Source organism: Mastigoproctus giganteus, chromosome 5 (assembly GCF_048544385.1).
Source record: "Mastigoproctus giganteus isolate SK-2022 chromosome 5, ASM4854438v1, whole genome shotgun sequence".
Lineage (NCBI taxonomy): Eukaryota > Metazoa > Arthropoda > Arachnida > Uropygi > Thelyphonidae > Mastigoproctus > Mastigoproctus giganteus.
In genome coordinates, this window is record NC_143579.1 from 115,876,602 (window position 1) to 115,895,429 (window position 18,828).

General features: G+C 38.4%; 1 protein-coding gene across 2 annotated transcripts in view; it reads right to left on the minus strand.

Annotated features, from left to right (window-relative positions):
• Window positions 1–18,828, minus strand: part of LOC150085653 (RING finger protein 145-like) — a 78,993-nt gene that overhangs the window by 51,446 nt on the left and 8,719 nt on the right. Inside the window, exon 2 of one of the 2 annotated variants that reach the window (XM_090374155.1) lies at window positions 2,635–2,711. The exons of the other annotated variant lie outside the window; for it this stretch is intronic. The gene's annotated coding sequence lies outside the window, so the exon portion shown is untranslated. The remainder of the gene's footprint in view (window positions 1–2,634; window positions 2,712–18,828) is intronic. 2 annotated transcript variants of the gene reach the window in all.

Sequence of the window (18,828 nt, forward strand, 5' to 3'; positions counted from 1 at the left end):
TGATATCATCGATACTGCTGCAAAAACCGCTACAATTCCACTGAATGATGTGTTCCACTATTTGGTTTTGTTTGTGGAAGATGTGTCTGGCTGCTTTTTATAAGCTGATTGTTTATGATGATCTGGTTTTGATTTATCTTTTCGGGGAAAAGTGGGACAACCTGATTCCTTGCTATCATCCATATCATCTTCTGCACGTACTTCAAGCAGTTCTTCTTGGCCGATAGTATCATCTGTATCCATGCTTGTTAGGCATGATTCTTTTGCCTCAACAGGATACGATCTTTGCAAATTTTCTGCTACTTGACAATGCGGAGGTCTCTGGGATGGAATTGTGAGTGGCGTATTATTGCTTTGGTCTACTAAATTTGGTTTAGATGGATGCTGGACCGAGGGTACTGATCAAACCCAGTCTGATATTGATATTTTTGGAGAGATGGATATTTCCATCTGGCATGCCACTGATTCATGTCTGTGAATGGTAGAAGCATAAGTGTGTTTTGGTATACTTAAGTTGCTCCGATTTTTCACTTCTTTATAAGAGAATATATTTTTGTATTTTTTTCCCCCCATCTTCCATAGATCACAATCTTTGGAGTAAGCTGGATGCTTGCCACTACGATTAAGACACTATGGTGTTGGAGCCTTACATTCTGCTTGTGTGTGATTTTTGCAGCCGCAATTTGGAAATACAGCATCTCCACGGCATACTGTCTGAGAATGGCCGAACTTTTGTCATTTATAACATCTAAGTGGATTTGGGATATATGGCCTAACGCGATAGTTCAAGTTAACTTGCTTTGACAGAACCTGGTAGATTTGGAGTACTGAAGGTTAAGATTATGTTTCATGTAGCAGTTAAGTTGCTGTCTTTTCTGATCATGATTTGTTTTGCATGAGACACATTTTGTTCTTTTAGCTCCTGGACTATTTCTTCCTCAGAAACGTTTAAAAGATCCCATTCAGAGATCACTCCCTTGGAAGAATTCGGTGTGTTGTGTGACCTGAATCGGTATTCCACTTAAAGAAGTTAACTGTAATAGTAACTCAGAATGTTTGTTTGTTTGTTTGTTATTTGGTTTTTAGGAGCATTAGCAACTAAGGCCATATTGCTCCGGGATATGCGGTGGTCATTCCCTGACCTTTCCGCATCCTCCGTATTTGGTGGTGATGGGCTCGAACCCCGGTCTAATCAAGAAGCGTGTGCTACGCACTGCTGCTTCTTCCCACCTGGACTCAGAATGTCTTGAGTGAGATGTCTCTATCAGTAAATCTCCTGATTAAAGATGTTTGACCATTTTTGGTGAACCTTCAACATTTTCTATGCATCTCTGGATGATAAAAGGGGAGAGCTTGCTCACAGGTTGGGATGACAGAGAATGAACTATGAGGAAAGCTGGAGATTCCTGCTTCCTTGTGTCCTTTTTAAGTCTCTTTGAAAGAGAGAAGTCGTCATTGTCATGTTGGGAGCTCTTAGGCTCTAACCGTGGAAATACATTAGTTTCCATTTCTGCTCCTTTTAGCCCCAAGGGATGGATTTTCCCCCAGGTTACCGGCCCTGCCATGTGGAGGCAGGAGCTGTGCCACCAGTGACCAAGCGGATATTGAAGTTAATAGAGTGGTTAGTATTTGATAAGACTAAGAAAAGACAGGTGGATTCCCTTTCTGGGTTTTTACTTCTTACTTTGCAAGCAAAGAACCACTTGATGTGAAAAAAAGAGGAGAAAATCAAGGAGAAAAGAAATAAAACTATATTGTTTTCAGAGAGCACTCTATAAATCACACAGAGAAAATTGCCTGGCACTCGAGGGAAGTACCCATGGACTGGAGACATTTGACCCCAATCATATGTAATCTATGAGTAACATATATACTCTGTGTGATACTATATTGAGAGTTGTAGAGAATGAAAAGGACGTGGGGTCAGTCAGATATGAAGTTTTCTGAGCAGTACAGATGGTCTACAAGGGTAGCTCATGGTATCTTTTCAATGATATATAGGAATTTTTCTAGAAGGGAAAAAGGATGTGATTTTCCCCCTGTATGAGACAATGGTCAGGCCACACCTTGAGTACTGTGTACAGCTCTGGAGGCCACATTTTAGGAAGGATGTAGAGCTACTGGAATGAGTACAAAGAAGGGCAACAAGATTAGTGAATGGAACAAAGGGTTGCTCTTATGAAGAAAGGCTTAAGTTTTGCAAGTTAGTGTCTGGAGACTAGGCACCTGCGAAGTGATCTGATTGAAGTGTATAAGGCCTTGAATGATTTGAGCATGTTCAATGCTGATGGTATGCTTCTGCTTGCCCAGATTAATTGCCTGAGCCAGCGTGTGGTTGATTGCTGGAACAAACTTCCATCTGTTGTTGCAAAAGCTTACAGCGTGAATAATTCCAGGCAAAACTAGACAAACATTTGGAACGAATGAATGGGTGAAATGGGAAGGTTTTTTTTTTTTTTTTTTTTTTTTTTGGCTGACGCTGTACAAGCTTGCTTTCTTGCATCATATGCCTCTACTAATGCTAATGCCATATATCTATGCTGTACTGAGAAAATCTGTTCATTTTTATTATTATTTTCAATTTTTAAATTATTATTTCTAAATATATATATATACAGCAACTCCCCAACTTACGTAAGGGTTGCGTTCCACGTAACACTACATAAGTCAGAAGTTCTTCCATGCTTGTGCAGCATTGGCAACTGTGCTCGCTGAATTGATTGAATCAAAAAAAGAAATGTTCGACGAACATGTAAATAGAATTATTTATTGTATTTATTCAATTTTTTTTATCTCAATGGCAGGAAAAATTAAAAAAGTGTGCAATTAAAAAAAAAATTGTTAAAATTATAAAATTACAAAAAAAGAGAAGAGACAGGCATAACATCAGTAAGTTTTACCTCTCAAGCATCGTTGCTAGAATCGACATCTTCAGCTGATAAGTAAGGTCCTGCAAAGGTTGAGGGCTGTGGAGATTTAGAAGGGATCGGCTGATCAACCTTATGAAAGAACATATAATGGATGACTGGATGGTGGCCTTTTTTCATTTCATCGTAGATTTCTTTGTAGCAAGCAACCACATCATTATTCCCTCTGTTAACTTTAAGAATCGATCCATCTTATGAAAAGTCACCATTGCCGATGCAATTTCACTAAATGCCAAATGTCTTGGCTCTTCATTTGGTTCATATTTAGCTTCAGCCTTTTCTTCTTTCACTATTGCTGCCTGCAATTCAATAAGTTCTTTGTTAATTCCTTCTCTTCTTCTTCTATTAACTCTTCCACATCTTTGACATCAACCTCCAACTGAAGTAGCTCTGCAACCTTTACAATCTTATCTGTAACGTCTTCATATGATTCGTCTCTTTCAAATCCTTTGAAGCCTTTTACGTGCCATGGGCATATTTTCTTCCATGCACCATTTAAACAACTTTTAGTAATTTCCACCCAGGCCTTATTAATGTTTAAGATGGCATAGTAAATATCGTAAGATTTCCAAAAGTCTCTTAACGTAAAATTTTTCTCACCGTCTACTGCAGAAAATGCCTGAGCAAATGTTGTGTGCAAATAGTATGCTTTTAAATTCGAAATAACACCCTGATCCACAGGTTGGATGAGTGAAGTCGTGATTGGTCATAGAAATGTGACTCTCACGTTCAAATTGAAATCATCTAGATGCGTAGGATGTCCAGGGGCATTATCTAATACAAGCAAAATCTTGAAAGGAACGTCATCTTTACAATATTTTTCAACAACAGTAGGGTGGCTTTATTGATGCCCTTAAATTATTATTATTATTAACCATATGGTGCAAAGAAGCCTGAGGCTTGTGCTGCACCAGTCAAAAAAAATTTCTAAACTACCCCAGAGAGAGAGAGAGAAAAAGAAAGAAATAAAAGGGACTCACCAAAGGAAGAGAAGAATGATGATATCCAGCTCAGGACCATGAGTGTGCCAAGCCCATACTCACCAGTTGTTAGCCCCTGGAGTTAATGCAAGAGGATTTCCAGAATGGTACACAAGCAGTGGTATTAATCTGTAATCTCATGCTGCATTAGCCCCAAGCAAGGGTGTGGCCCTATCCTTTGAAGCCTTGAGACCTGGCATTGTCTTTTCCTCTTTGGCAATGTATGTTTGATCCAGCATTTTTTTTCCAATACAGAGCAGTCTTGTCAGTGTTAAAAATTTGCTGCATTAAATAGCCGCCTTCATGAATAATTTTTTCCAACACATCACAAAATTTCTCTGTAGCTGCAGAATTGGCACACGTGGTGCTTGAACCTATTAAACCAACCACTGCTTGTCACGAACTTGGGTTGGGGCTCGCCATACTTATCCTTAATATCTTCATAAATACTTCTTGCTTTTGCTTGAATGGCCATTGGACTCAGGGGCACTTGCTTCTGAATCTGATTTTCCATCCATATTATTATAGCCTTTCCATCTTCGAATAGCACATGAATGCTGTTTTGTGATCACTGTTGATCTTAAATGTGTTGATCCTTTGACATCTTTTATTTGCACACTGTCCTTTAAAATAGTATTCACCGTTGAAGCAGTGAGACCTAATTCCCTTGCAATAGATGACAAACTTTGTCCTGCTTCATACTTCTTAATCATTTTCATCTTTAAATCAATTTTGTTTCATTTCCTGGCACTACCACCATTTACACTTTCCGTTGGTCACTTTCCCCTTGAACATTGTAATAAGTAAATAGGAATGAAGAGAAGTTTCTGAAAATTTGTTTTTTATATGATCGAAGATTTCAGTGAAGGGGAACTCATTTCGCCATAATAAAGTAAAAACCAACGCAATTGCAGTTATCGGTATTATCGCAAATGCAATAAGATCGAGTTTACTACCCGTTTATAATTAGATGCACTAACAGAAAAGCCCAATAAACCGGAAAGTGCAAATTGTTTTATGGTAGTGGCCTCCAGAAATGTGCTTTAGAAAAATATCATAAAGGTTTTCAAAATTGATTTTTATAATGGAACATATGATAAGGGTAGTGCAATTTCCATTCTAAATATGACCTTTTAGAGAGATAAATAGCTTAGTAATATAGTGAAATTTTCAACTTCCAAGGACTTGAAACGAATTACATAAAAAAAATAAATAAATAAAATAAAATAAAAAAGTGTTATTGGGTTCACATTACAATATTTTCACAATACTGTACCTCCATTTATCCATACAGATACGCCGACAGGGCTAGCCGGGTGGGTAAAGTGCCTGCCTGGCAACCCAAAGGTCGCGGGTTCGAATCCTGCCTCGGGCTTGGATCAAAGTACTGCAAAAACCTTGGAAGGTGCATTATGGCCACAGAAGCTGATGCGCCCAACAACTACCAAAAAAAAAAAAAAAAAAAGAAACCTACAGATACAAAATACTTTTCCATATTTTTTTAAAGTTTGCACCGGCCAGCAAAAACATACGTAAAATCAAATTTGCGTAAGTTGAGTATTATGTAAGTCAGGGAGTTCCTGTATATAAAACTTTTATTATGTATTAATAAACGAATACCATATATTATATTATATTTTCTCTAGTCTAACTAAAATAGCATTATTAAAGCTATCCCTAAATCATCTTTGTCTGAGAAGGGATACCTGGTAAGACTAATCTCTGAAAATGGGTATGCAATTATTGCAAGTTTGAGAAACGCTGGGCTACAGGAATGGATACATACTTCTTTCCATTGTGAAACTGATTCTTTTACATCATGTCTGTACATATAAAGACTGTTCCTGAGGCCAGCAGATTCTTGGATTTCAGTCTTGACCATAAAAACTCTTCAGACCCTTTTGATAGATATAAATTTCCCATGAGATCATTAAGTTCACTTTGTGACACTAGGGTATATCATCCTCTAGATTAGTGCTACTCAAAGTGTGGTCCGCGAACTGTTTGATAGTGGTCAGCAAAGGATTAGAAATTAGTCGTGGACATTACTGGTCCGCAATGATTGTTCCGTTACCAGTTTGCGACAGATTGGAAATAAATGGAACTGGTCCTTCACCACATATAATTTGAGTAGCACTGCTCTAGATCACAAAAGTCTGTTTTTGGGATCTGGTGACATATTCAAGAAAAACTGTTGGAGGTGGTACCAGTAACCTAGGTTCATGGGGTATTGTCCCTTACAGCTGAAGTAATGTTGGGGGTATCAATGCTCTGCTTGTTCTTCACATTATAACAAGCTGCACTTATGGAACAAAAGCAACAATAATTAATATGATCCTGGGGTTCTCTTCACAGCATGGGAATGGCAAATGTCATAGTTTTTGTTTTACTGCATTTCCACAATTGCAAGGCTTCCAAACATTTTGCTAGTTTATATAACTACCTGCAGGTCTTGACTTGTCTAAACACATCTGATAACATTTATACCTGTTAGTCACAAAGGAAGTAATACACATATTGCATATACATGGAATGTGTATCTAAGTAAACAGTTCTTACTGTTTGTAAAAAAAAAAAAAAAAAAAAAAAGAAGCTGTATGTGATATGCAACAATTTGGATGTTCAGAATTAGCACCAGAAGAAACCCAGAGCTCCCATGAACTTTGGAAACAATAAAATATATGCAGACCAGTGTTATTGACCATATTTTATCAAGACCTCTCAATTTCCATCTTGATTCCCATAGCTAGTACATGCAGAAATGAAAGCACGTTTTTGACATTATTACTTGAGAATAAAAAATTGGATTGAAACCATATTTTCAGTACGTGTGCATTATTTCCTGGAAAGATTTTAGGCTCGATACCTCAAGCCTTCCATCCAGAAATCTATAAAGGAATGGTGTCCCATAAGTGTTTGAAGAGTTTTCATTAAATTAAACTTAGGAATGAACCATAAAATAAATACAGCAAACTAATGCTGCTAACAGGCAATAGGTAATGCAGGGTGCTATGAACCTAACCCATACCAATATCAAAACATACAGAAATATATAAAATAAAATAAACTTAAAAATAAGATTAGCATTGGCAAATGATGCAAAAAAGAAACAGCAATTCATATAGCATCAGCAAAAAAAACCCCTCCTATTTCAACTATTCATTCCCTGCAATACTTTGTCTAGTTCTTCCTTGAATTTATTTAAGCTATCAACTTCCACAACAGATGGTAGTTTGTTCCAGTAATCAATCATTTGCTGGATAAAGGCAAATTTCGGCACATCTATTATGTCCTTCCTCAATTTGAATTTGTGCCCACTCGTGTGTGTGTGTGTGTGTGTGTGTGTGTGTGTGTGTGTGTGTGTGTGTGTGTGTGTGTGTGTGTGTGGTCCGTGCAGAGGAAGAATCCCATCAGCACTGATTGAGCTTGCTCAATCCATACAGAGACTTAAACACCTCAATTAGATCACCTAACAGGTGCCTAATCTCCAGATACTGCAATTTACAGAACTGAAGCCTTTCTTGGTAAGAGCACCCCTTTGTTCCCTCACCAATCTGGTTGCTCTTCTTTGTCCTCATTCCAGCAGCTCCACATCCTTCCTAAAATGAGGTCTCCAGTACACAATACAGCCAGGCCACATCTTGATTATTGTATGCAGTACTCAAGACGTGGCCTAACCAGTCCCTTATTCAAGGGGATAATCACCTCCTTATTTTCTTTATTCCAGCAAAATTCCTGTATACCATTGACAAAACCCCATGAGCTGTTCTGGCAGCCTGTCTGCATTGCTCAGAGAACTTCATATTTGACTGCACAATTATCCCCAGGAATTTTTCATTTTCCATTACCATGAGTGTAGTACCACAGAGTTGGTACGTAAAAGCAATACTCACTTTAGGATGAATGAATGCATGGTATTCACTCCTCCTAGGGTGAGTGAATTTCATAAGTTTCTTTTAAATTAAATTAAGACTGAAATTGTTCCTCATACTACAATAGGAAAGGAAAGGGCTCAAAGTAGTCAGAATGTTTTGGTTCGGGGGAGAACTTCCCAGGGCAGTTCACTTAGAAATCAGAATTATGCTGTTTGTGCTCCTTTTGTAAAGCTACCTTTACAGGACATGATACAGCCATAGGGGGGTCTTTGTGTGTGTATTAGTTACAAAAGCACATGGAGACTGAGTGAATATGAGGGCTTGAAGAATAGGGTTGATGCCATCGAAAAATTAATAGATACGGATTGATTAATCACTCACCATCCAGTACAATGCTGCATCCCATGCTCCAACATGAGAAAACACGGCAACCTCTGCAGCAGATAACCTACGTCCCACAGGAAGTAGCTACAGCTGGTGACTGGAGCTAAGTGATTTGGTAATAACTGAGAGCAAAGGGGAGGAGAAATTGTTCAAGTTAAACACAAGGAAGGCACCTGGGGTGGACAGGATCTATCCGGTTATATTAAAGGAAGTAAGCAAACCCTTAGCTATAATTATGAGAGCTTCCTTGGACTCAGGGGAGGTCCCCCATGGACTGGAGGTGTAAAGGGACAGGTAGAAGAGGACCAGTCTAGATCTAGTCCTCTTTTACCAGGAGGCTAAAGTTGAAGACACTGTAGATTCTTGACATGCTCTGCATTCATGTTCATTAACAGGGGGGGGAAGAGATTCTACAGGGATGAGATAAATTTAAATAGAAGGGGTTCAAGAATATTATATTTGAAGTATTGTTCAAATAATCAAATGCAGACAGTGTCACTTAGACATAAGGGATTCAGAATTTGAATATAGAGAGTACAATGTGCACTGAAATTAAAGCCAGAACAAGAGATGGGGGAATATGCACTTAGTTAAGAAGTGCATAAATTCTAAGGCAGTACACCCATTCAACATGGGTGGCCAGTACAAAGTTGAGTCAGTTTGATGTGACATAAGCACTGGGAAAACAAAAATGAGGGTAGCAGTGTGTGATAAGCATAATGGCTGTGATGAGTATAATAACTTGACAGACATACAGAGTAAGCTAGTAAATCAAAATGTCCTATAATGGGGAACTAACTTTCAAGATACCGATTGGATCCTGTGAGTAGATCATTAACACAGTACCAGACTTTTGGAGATTGATGAATGTTGTTTACACCACGATGTTAGAGGTAACAAAAGAAATCAGTTGTCTTGATCTGGTTATCAGCAGAGATCTTTAATGCATTAAGAATCTGCTAATAAAAGACCACTAAGTGGCAGTGATAGCAGTGCATTACTATGGGAATTAATTAAATATGTATCTACTATCAAAGGCAAAAAGGAAGGGCATTTGCTTTCATAAAGGTGACTATAATGGTCTCAGACAGTTTCAGTTTTTAAATTCTATGCGGTGGTACCAATTGATAAAGTTACCAACAGCAAATTCTTGATGGAAAGCATTTAGGGATGCAATCGTAGAAGTTGTCAAGCTTTTTATCCCAAGTAAGACATTACTTGGGATATAAAGCTTACCTGAAGATGTATACTGTTTAAGGCTTAGAGCTAAATGGATGTCAGATGAGACTTGTGGCAGAGAAGAAAAATGCATGGGAAGCATATAAAATATCAGGTGATACATATACCTACTCAAGTCACAAAGGAAGTGTCTGGCAAAGATGTAAAGAAAAATAGCAAAGACTATTTTTAATTATGTAAACATAGGAGGAAGGGGGTTAAATCACATCGGTCCACTTCAATATCAAAAGTTTAACAGTTGATGATATGGGATCTATTGAATTATATTTAAAGAGGCAGCAAATGAAGTGAGCAAGCCTTTAACCATGATTATGAAATTATCCTTGGATTCAAGGGAGGTCCCTATGGACTGGAGATGTGCGAATGTATCCCCAGTTCACAAAGGAGGAACAAAGTGTGCAATGAGTAATTAGGGACTTGTTAGTTTGACTTCTGTTCCATGGAAAGAAATGGGCAATGGTGTTAAAGAAGTAATGCAGTTATACTGCAGTCACAGAATAGATTTATTAAGGGGCAATCTAGTCTGACCAATTAGACTGGACTATGACAGTATCAAAGGAAATGGATGCAAAATATAATTGACATTAAGTACTTGGATTTCAGGAAAGCTTTTGATGCTGTTACACATAACAGACTGCTATATAAACTGGAGCAGTGTAGCATTAAGGGCAAGTTACTGCTATATATACTGGTTGGATGAGAGAAGACAGAGTGGTTATCAATGGGCACTGCTCTTCTTGGACTAATGTTGTTAGCAGAGTCCTCCAGGGTTCAGTGCTGGGTGCATGTTGTTTTCCACATTTGTTAACGATATTGATGAAGGCATATCAGGCTTAATTTCTAAGGTTGCAGATGATACAAAGTTGGTAGGATGGTTAATGATGGTAATCAAGGTAGGAGGAGTGGTATGAAAGTAATTCCTCCTATTTTTTCCAGAGAAAATTTAATTCCTACAACTATGCCTTTTACACCAATTAATTCTGAATCATTAATAAACACACTGTTATTTTTCCACAAAGTCACCACCATTTTATATGCACTTCCACCATCTCTGAATCAGACGTCATATTCCAATCCTGTAAAAGTCCTTACTCTTGCACCAGAGGGCTTTGCGAACACTGTGCTTGAGCTGGTCATAGTCTGTAAAATGGGTTCTACGGTGTGCATCCTTCAGTGGGCCAAAGATGTGTCAGAAGGTGCAAGATCCGGGCTATGAGAGGGATGAGAAAGAACAGTGCACCCCCGTTTTCCAGTGGTGTCCATCATATGCAGACTGCTGTGGGGGTTGTGCATTGTCATGGAGAAAAAGAACCTCATGAAGGATTTTATCGAGTCGAACTCTATGGATGTGGGCTTTCAACTTTTTCAACATATTGATCTGAGTTGATTGTGGTGCCACGCTCTACAAAGTCCACAAGAAAGGCCCCATCTTTGTCCCAAAATATTGTCGCCATGACTTTACCAACAGAAAGCTGTCTTTTGAACATCTTGCACAGTGAATTTTGATGGTGCCACTCCGTCGACTGTCTCTTTGTTTCAGGGTCAAAATGGACTCAGGTTTCATCACCTGTGACTATGTGTGAAAGATAAACCTCTCCTTCACTCTCATAGCGCTGGAGAAGTTCTGTACAGATGACTTTCCAGGCTTCTTTGTGCTCATGTGTCAGCATTTTCAGGAACCACCAGGCACAAACCTTGTTGTAACCTAGTTCCTTTATGATAATTATGTATAAGGTTTCCCTATACATAATTATCATATCACATTCGTGTGTTGTGATGCAGCGGTCCTCTTTGATCAGTGTGTTGATCCATGTCTTCTTGTCTGTTGTCACTGACGTTACTGGCTGGCCACTTTGGCGATTATCAACAAGTCACTTTCCCTGGTCATAGTGGATCCAAACATCACGGTTACTAGGATTAATGGCTTGTGCATGGAGCACTCTGTGTGTGCATGTTTGGAGGGCATCTTGGGGGAAATTTACTGCATATCACTTTATATGCAATGTACAAGTAACCACATAGGAGAGGGAGATGTACAGGGAGCAGATTAGCTGAAAAATATCAGTAGGCTAGTAGCAAAGGGATGCAATGTAGTATGAATGAATGAATGAGAATGAAAGACAATGAATAGGCTGGGAACTGAGTGAACTAGGAATTATGGTAAAAGGGAATAAATGGCAGTTTTGGTGAAAGAAAGAACGACCTAGCATGAGGGAAAGAGAGAGAGAGTAAATGGGAATGAGTGGAAGAGCAAATGTAATTGGCCGAAAGAATACAAAGTTAAAAATAACTTACATCACTTTATATATACTGTACTAACAAACATTCACTAACCACATAAACACTATCACTGCATTCTCCCCTGGCCTACAAAAAAAAAAAAAAAACTTGTGGCTAGGCCTGCACCACAACTGAAGAATAACAGTAAGTTGAGGTGCCCAGAGAGTGCCGTGCAGAAAGTAAGAGTCGAATAAATGAGATGAGAGCTAGAAGAATGAATAAAAGTGTAAGCATATGAGAAAAAGAACACAAACCATAAATGCTACAGTTAAGTACACACTAACCTTAGTTTTAATTAGTATTTAAATTTACACTACACATCATTGCATCCTCCCTGGTGTGTGAGAAAAAGATGAATGAGTTGAGTGAAAAAAAAAAAAAAATATATATATATATATATATACATATATATAAAAAACTTGGGAAAAAAATTATAAAATAAGAAAAAAGTATTTAAAAAAATAATAAAAAAAAATAAATAAATAAAAAAAAAAATAAATAAATAAAAAAAAAAAAGAATGCAAGTAGAGTGAGAATGCAGATTATGAATGAAGTAAATGTGTCTCTCTCCCACCCCCGGAGCAGGATGGGCAGATTAACCCTCATACCAGATTCGACACTCCTTGGACATGACACCGATGAAGACATTCTGCGGCTTTGCTGCCAACGGCGATCTGAACTGGGTACTCTAACCTGGTTCCCTTTAAAACCCCATCCCCAGGCAGGGGAGGGAGGAGACGGATCTCTGTCTCCTCTCCTCCCCTCCCTGCCTACCCCCCCATACTTCACCTGGTGGGGCTTGTCTCCACTGACCTCTTTGGGGATGCCTACTCTATCGTCCCTATTCTTCTATCTGTTCCCCCCCCCCAGTCTTCAGTCTCCCTCCCTCTCTAACTAAATCAACCGAAGTACACCCTTAACAATGCCGCCAAATTCTAATCAACGTCTAAATTCTACCGGTTCCCTGTAAATCTCTAAGACAACTAACACTATTAGCTAGCATATAGCCTCACATGTCTAAATTTAATAACATCAAAATTTTGCCCGACCTATTTGGCCTTTAACACATCTCTTTAGCGTTCAACCCCAACCAGTGATTTCCTAACAGCAATCCCATTAAGCATTAATGTCAAACGCAATTTTTTTTTTTTTTTTTTTTTTTTAATAGGTCCTAGCCACTGAAATCCCAGGAAACTAGGTGGCAGGACCTGCCAGAGCAATTTGTTGTGATACTGGATACACCCAGCTAGCCTCCACATGGCAGGGTATGGGCAACGTTGGGTCCAATAGGGGCCTGGTGGCCAATAAGCCGGATAAACAATGGGCACAACATATCACACTGCACAGACATGGCCCACACACTTTCAAGTCTGGCTTGACAGTGTACTGTCCTTGATACAGCGAAACACACGCGGAGATGGGAGAAATCCCAGGTGCCGTCCAACACGAACATACCTTATACCTTATATGCAATGTAGCCAAACTGGTCAATCCATAGAACCTTTCTTGAACTATTTAGAAACAGCCTTAAACAAATTAGCTGGGAAGAAAGTGTTAATTCTCGCAGATGCAAATGCATAGTCAACACTATGGAACAGCCCCGTTTCGGACTCTAAAGGCGAGCAGTTAGAGGAAATTATTCAATCAAAGAACTTAACTATTCGGAATTCCCCAGGACATCCACCAACATTTGTCTCTGCCTCCGGACAATCCTTTATTGATGTCACATTTGACTAACAGAACGTTTGGTCACTGTGTCAGGGACTGGAGAGTTCATACCTCCTGGACCGGCAGTGACCACAATGTTATTGCATTCAACACTGTATCATCTTCAGATCCCAGATATCATAACTGTAATTATGGTTTTCCTCCCTAAAAAACACAAAGTGCAGATTGGGAGCTCTTTGATTCCAAGTGAAGAGAAATTTTCATTGATGACAATGTTGACCATTTGGGAGAACTGGATTTAAACTAGCAATTGCGAGAGTTAATGAAACTTATTACTGAGGTTTGTGATGGAACTCTCCAAAAGAAAAAAGTGACAAAGGAATTCTGTCCCATGGTGGACTCGAGATCTTTCTGCTTTGCAAAGCAACCTAATGAACGGCAGGCGAGATTACCAACGTGCAAAACGTAATAACAGACCAAATGAGGAGATCGAGTGCTTACAGGAAATTTATAAGGAGACCAGAAAAACATATTTTAATATTATTTATAAAGAAAAGCATTTAGCGTGGGAACAATTGGTAAAAACAACTCTTGATGAAGACCCATGGGGTCTTCATCAAGAGTTGTTTTTACACTGGTTGTTGAAAAGATACATCCGGCAGAGATCTTCTCATCCATATTAAAGTCAAATAATACTGAAATGCTTACATGGTCGGAAACCATGAATGCTATTCTGGATGAAATAATATATCAGGATGTTCAGTCTCCAGAAAATACCGAACAGACTAGAATAAGAATAAACCATTTAACCTACGAGGACCTTCATTTGAAGAAAATTTCAAGCGTGAGGAGATTAATGAGGTCATTTGCTCCATGAAGGAGGGAAAATGCCCAGGTGTAGATTTGATGGAAGTTTCTGTCTTGAAAAGAATTTGGAAACTTTGTCCAAAACTTTCAATCATGAAAATCTACTTACCTATCTTAAAGAAGGTTCTTTTCCCAAATCATGGAAGCAAGCGAATTTGAAAATATTATTAAAAAATCCTAACAAATTCATAAACCAGGCATCATCATACTGTCCTACTGCCCTTCTTCCCGTTCCTGGGAAGGTACTGGAAAGACTTATTGTTGCAAGATTTCTAAATTATTACAATAGAAAAAATTTACACGTACCTAATCAATTTGGTTTTACTAAAGGAAAATCTACAGTAGATGCAATTAAACAAACAATGGATTTGGTCTCTACTTCAAGTACTAAATACATACTCGGCCTCTTCTTGGACTTCAAAGGGGCCTTTGACACCTTATGGTGGCAGAGTGTCCTGGCGAGATTCCGGGATCTCTGTCCCCATTTACAGAATTATCACTGACTACTTTCAGGATAGATGCCTTGTAGTCTCATCTGGACATTGCTCTGTATTGTGACCAGTTACTTGCAGCTGCCCTCAGGAATCCGTTCTCGGCCCCGTTTGCTTGATGGGTGGCTGGTTAAAGAACATCAGCGTATTTCTAAACTTGCATATGCAGACGATCTTGTTGTTCTCATATATAGTAATTCCAGACCTGAATTGGAAGAACGTGGAAATGTTTTGCTTGACTTATATACTTGGTGTGTAACCCACAAACTAGAGATTTCCGTAATGAAAACCAAACAAATGCTCTTTCAAGGCAACCTAAATTTACAGAGACCACCAAACATAAGATTAAACGACCAACCTATTAAAATTGTCCGTACGTATAAATACCTTGGTATAACGATCGATGATTGGTTTCAGTTCGTAGCCCATGCAAAATATATACTCTTTTTTTTTTGGTAGTTGTTGGCGCATAGGCTTCTGTGGCCATAATGCACCTCCCAAGATTTTTGCAGTACTTTGATCCAAGCCCAAGGCAGAAATCGAACCCGCGACCTGCGGGTTGCCAGGCAAGCACTTTACCCACCCGGCTAGCCCGGTCGGCAAATATATACTCCAGAAAATAAAAACACTTGACTAGAAAATTAATTAGATTTACAAGATGTGCCTGGGGTATTAAGCTTTCTACATTAAAAATGTATTATGGAAGCATATTTCTACCTATAGTTTGCTATACAGCAGGTGCATGGGGCACTAGTATTTGTAAATGCCTTGTAAAAAAAGTATTTTGTGCAAGCTCAATGGTTCTTTTTATTAGCGACATCAAGGGCATGTCGTACAATTTCGACATTAGCTCTCCAGGTACTAACAGGCAAACTGCCCATTCAGTTTGAAATAATATTTAACTACCTACAGTATTATAGGCAGAAGGGTCTACCTGCTGTTCCTGACCACTACACACTTAATCTAGAGTTACCAGTTAAGAAAGATGTGCAGAGAATTCGGAATCAGTTCCTTGTAGATTGGCAGGAGGAATGGTCTAATGATACTAAGGGTAGAATAACTAATAAATCCATGCCTAGGTTGATAGAATTAAGTAAATCAAATATCCAGGCTTAAATTTAAAGTTCTTGATTTCAGGGGCCATGGAAGTCTCAACTTTAAATTGCATACTTTTGGCCTTGCTGCTTCTCCACTATTTAACTGTGGAGAGCCTGAAACAGTGCAGCATTTAACTTTTGAATGTAACTGTTACTTCTAGATTATAGAAGGGACTTACAAATATTGACAAATATATATACGAGGAGAATGACTTACCAAGATTTCTTGACAGTAAAGAAAATTACCTTGCTTTGGCGGAATTCGCAGATAAAATCTTTAGGCGAAGGAAAAGACTGAATGGAACTAATCCTTAGCAAAAACAATTGTGTCCCTTGAGAACAATATGATTTTCTCCATTATGTTTGTACTGAGTACAGAGCTTGTGATTGGTATTTTGATTCCTCAAAAGACTTGGGAAAAATTATGTATAAAAAAAAAAAAAAAAAAAAAAAAAATTGAGACTGTATCAATTAGAAAGCCTTCATTGCTGAGGTTTGCAGCAATTTTGAATTTTGCTTAATTATAGATAAGACTGGATCGAGTCAATTAAAGATTGGTGATAAAATATATATTGAACTTATGAAAATGTTAAAATGAGTACCTTGTGTGCTCATGCAGTTGGCCTTTTGTAAATGGTTGTTCTTGTGTTCTGGGCGGCTTTGGACATAATTTAGTTGAACTGACTTCCCACACGGGATGATGACAGATCTTGGAAAGAAAATATTGCCTTGCAGCTTCATATTGCTGAAACCTTAGATTGGTTGCAGTATTTTGGGTATAGTCTAATATCTGACTTACTATTTTCTTGTTGTGAGATCAGGATTTTTGACTTGCTAAATTGAAATTCAAATCATTGTGAAATTTTGTCAGATAGATATTGAGCTGTTTGTTGACAATTTTATATCTTAGGTTGAGATCCAATTTCAATTGAGTTGACCTGTAGTGATGGGGATAAAGAGGTTATTCGATTATCACAAGACAGTGATTTCTGGTTTAACATAGTTGTTCCTGCGTGTTCAGTATAATAATTGGATGTTTTCAATTGCGTAAATTGCTTTCTTACTGGCTGGGGAAATCGCCATTAGCTAGTACCTTAACCTCTTGTCTTTTCTTCACTACATGGTCTTGTGTTAATAATAATATCAAGAGTTTTAATCATAATATCAAGAGTGTTAATAATAATATAAAGAGTTTTGATCATAATATCAAGAGTTTTAATGTTAACAGTTTTAACCAAGTCAATTGAAAATTATATCTTGGTATCTGATTGTTGCAGCTGTGACATGTTAATTTTCTTGGTACTGCTGCCAGGTAGACAGTTATTGTTCTACAAGATTAATTTCTTAGTTTAAAAACTGTCTTTTCCACTAATAACTTTACTCTTTTCTTTCTACTTTGCTTCTTTTCTGGGGATGCCTATTTCCCTCGTCCCCTTGCTTTCTATCCACTTTCCTCTCCCTCCATTTTCCATACTACTCCTTCTATATCCATTTTCCTTTCTTTAAATACCTTGTGGCTCCCAGGCTTGCCTGATAGCCCCAGTAAGAGTCTCAGCTAGAAAGTGGAACCTGATGCGCCTCCATGTGGCCAAGGTTGAGAGTCAGGGAACCAGGTGTCCTCTACCCCCTGGCTGCGAAGTCGCCAGGTGCTGGAACTCAACATAACAAGACACATACTTACACACCTACATATATACATTTGCTGGCCTGGCCTTTGCCTTTTCAGATGCTACAGCGGCATATAGGGAAAACCCTGGAGACTGCAATTAAAACAAACACACCTTGACCTTTTTCTTCTGAGGGTCTGCGAGGGTAGCACAGTGGTAATGTCACTTTCCCCACTCATAAAGTGTCTTACCCAACGTCTAACTGTACTCACATTTATAGTATTGTCACCATAAACATTTTTGAGACACGTATGGATTTCGATAGGCATCACTTCTTCCTCGGTAAGAAATTCACTCACCACTCTTTGCTTGATATGTATATCTGTAACATTCGCCATTTTGAACTATCCATGTGCTGCACTCATGAGACCGATTACACTGCCACTCAGTATGGTGAAACTAGAGACTTCTAGTGACCACTCACTGACATGCAAAATGATCTACAGCACCACATTTGAAAGCAAAAAATTAGGGGGTATTACTCTTGTATTGGTCCTCGTATGCTCCTACAACAAGATCTAGGCAAATTAGTAGACTGGCTGAGAAGTGGCAATTGAAGTTTAATACTGACAAATGCAAGGTATTTCATATGGAGAGCAGTAACCCCAGATTAATGTACCAACTGTGTGGTACTCAAAGTAGTGGATAATGAAAATACCTGGAAGTACTTGTGCAATTGAATTCTAAGTTTTCTGAGCAGCATAGACAGGCTACCACTACAGTGCATGGAGTTTTCTCGATGACATATGGGAATTTTGACAGTAGGGATTATGACATGATTATCCTGTTGTATAAGGCAATAGTCAGGCCACATCTTGAGTTCTGCATACATGTTTGTAGGACTCATTTTAGGGAGGATGCTCTTACCAAGAAAGGTTTCAGTTCTGCAAACTGCAGAATCTGGAGACTAGGCAGGCACCTGAAGAGATTTGAGTGCAGTGTTTAAGGTTTTGAATGGATTTAGTTAGCAAAATGGTGATGGAATCTGTCTTCTTGCTCAGACTACATGAGGGTTCAGGGTAGATGTTGCAGATATTTTGTCTTGAAAGAAGGTTGAATATTGGTACAAACTCCCATCTGGTGTTGTACAGGTAGGCAGTTTGAATAAATTCAAGGAAAAAATAGAAAAGGAATGCACAATTGATATGCAGTGTGGGTTTTTTTTTTTTTTTTTTTTGAAAGAATTGTGAAATAATACAATTCAGCTAGAGCCATTCTTTCTTGTAGAAATCAGGTTTCCATTTTGAATAATTGCAGAAATGGTAATTCACCTCAGGTGGTAAGAGAGAATAAAAAATAAAAAAGTTATAGGCAAATAAAATTTGAATAAATTCTAGGAAGAAGTAGAAAAAG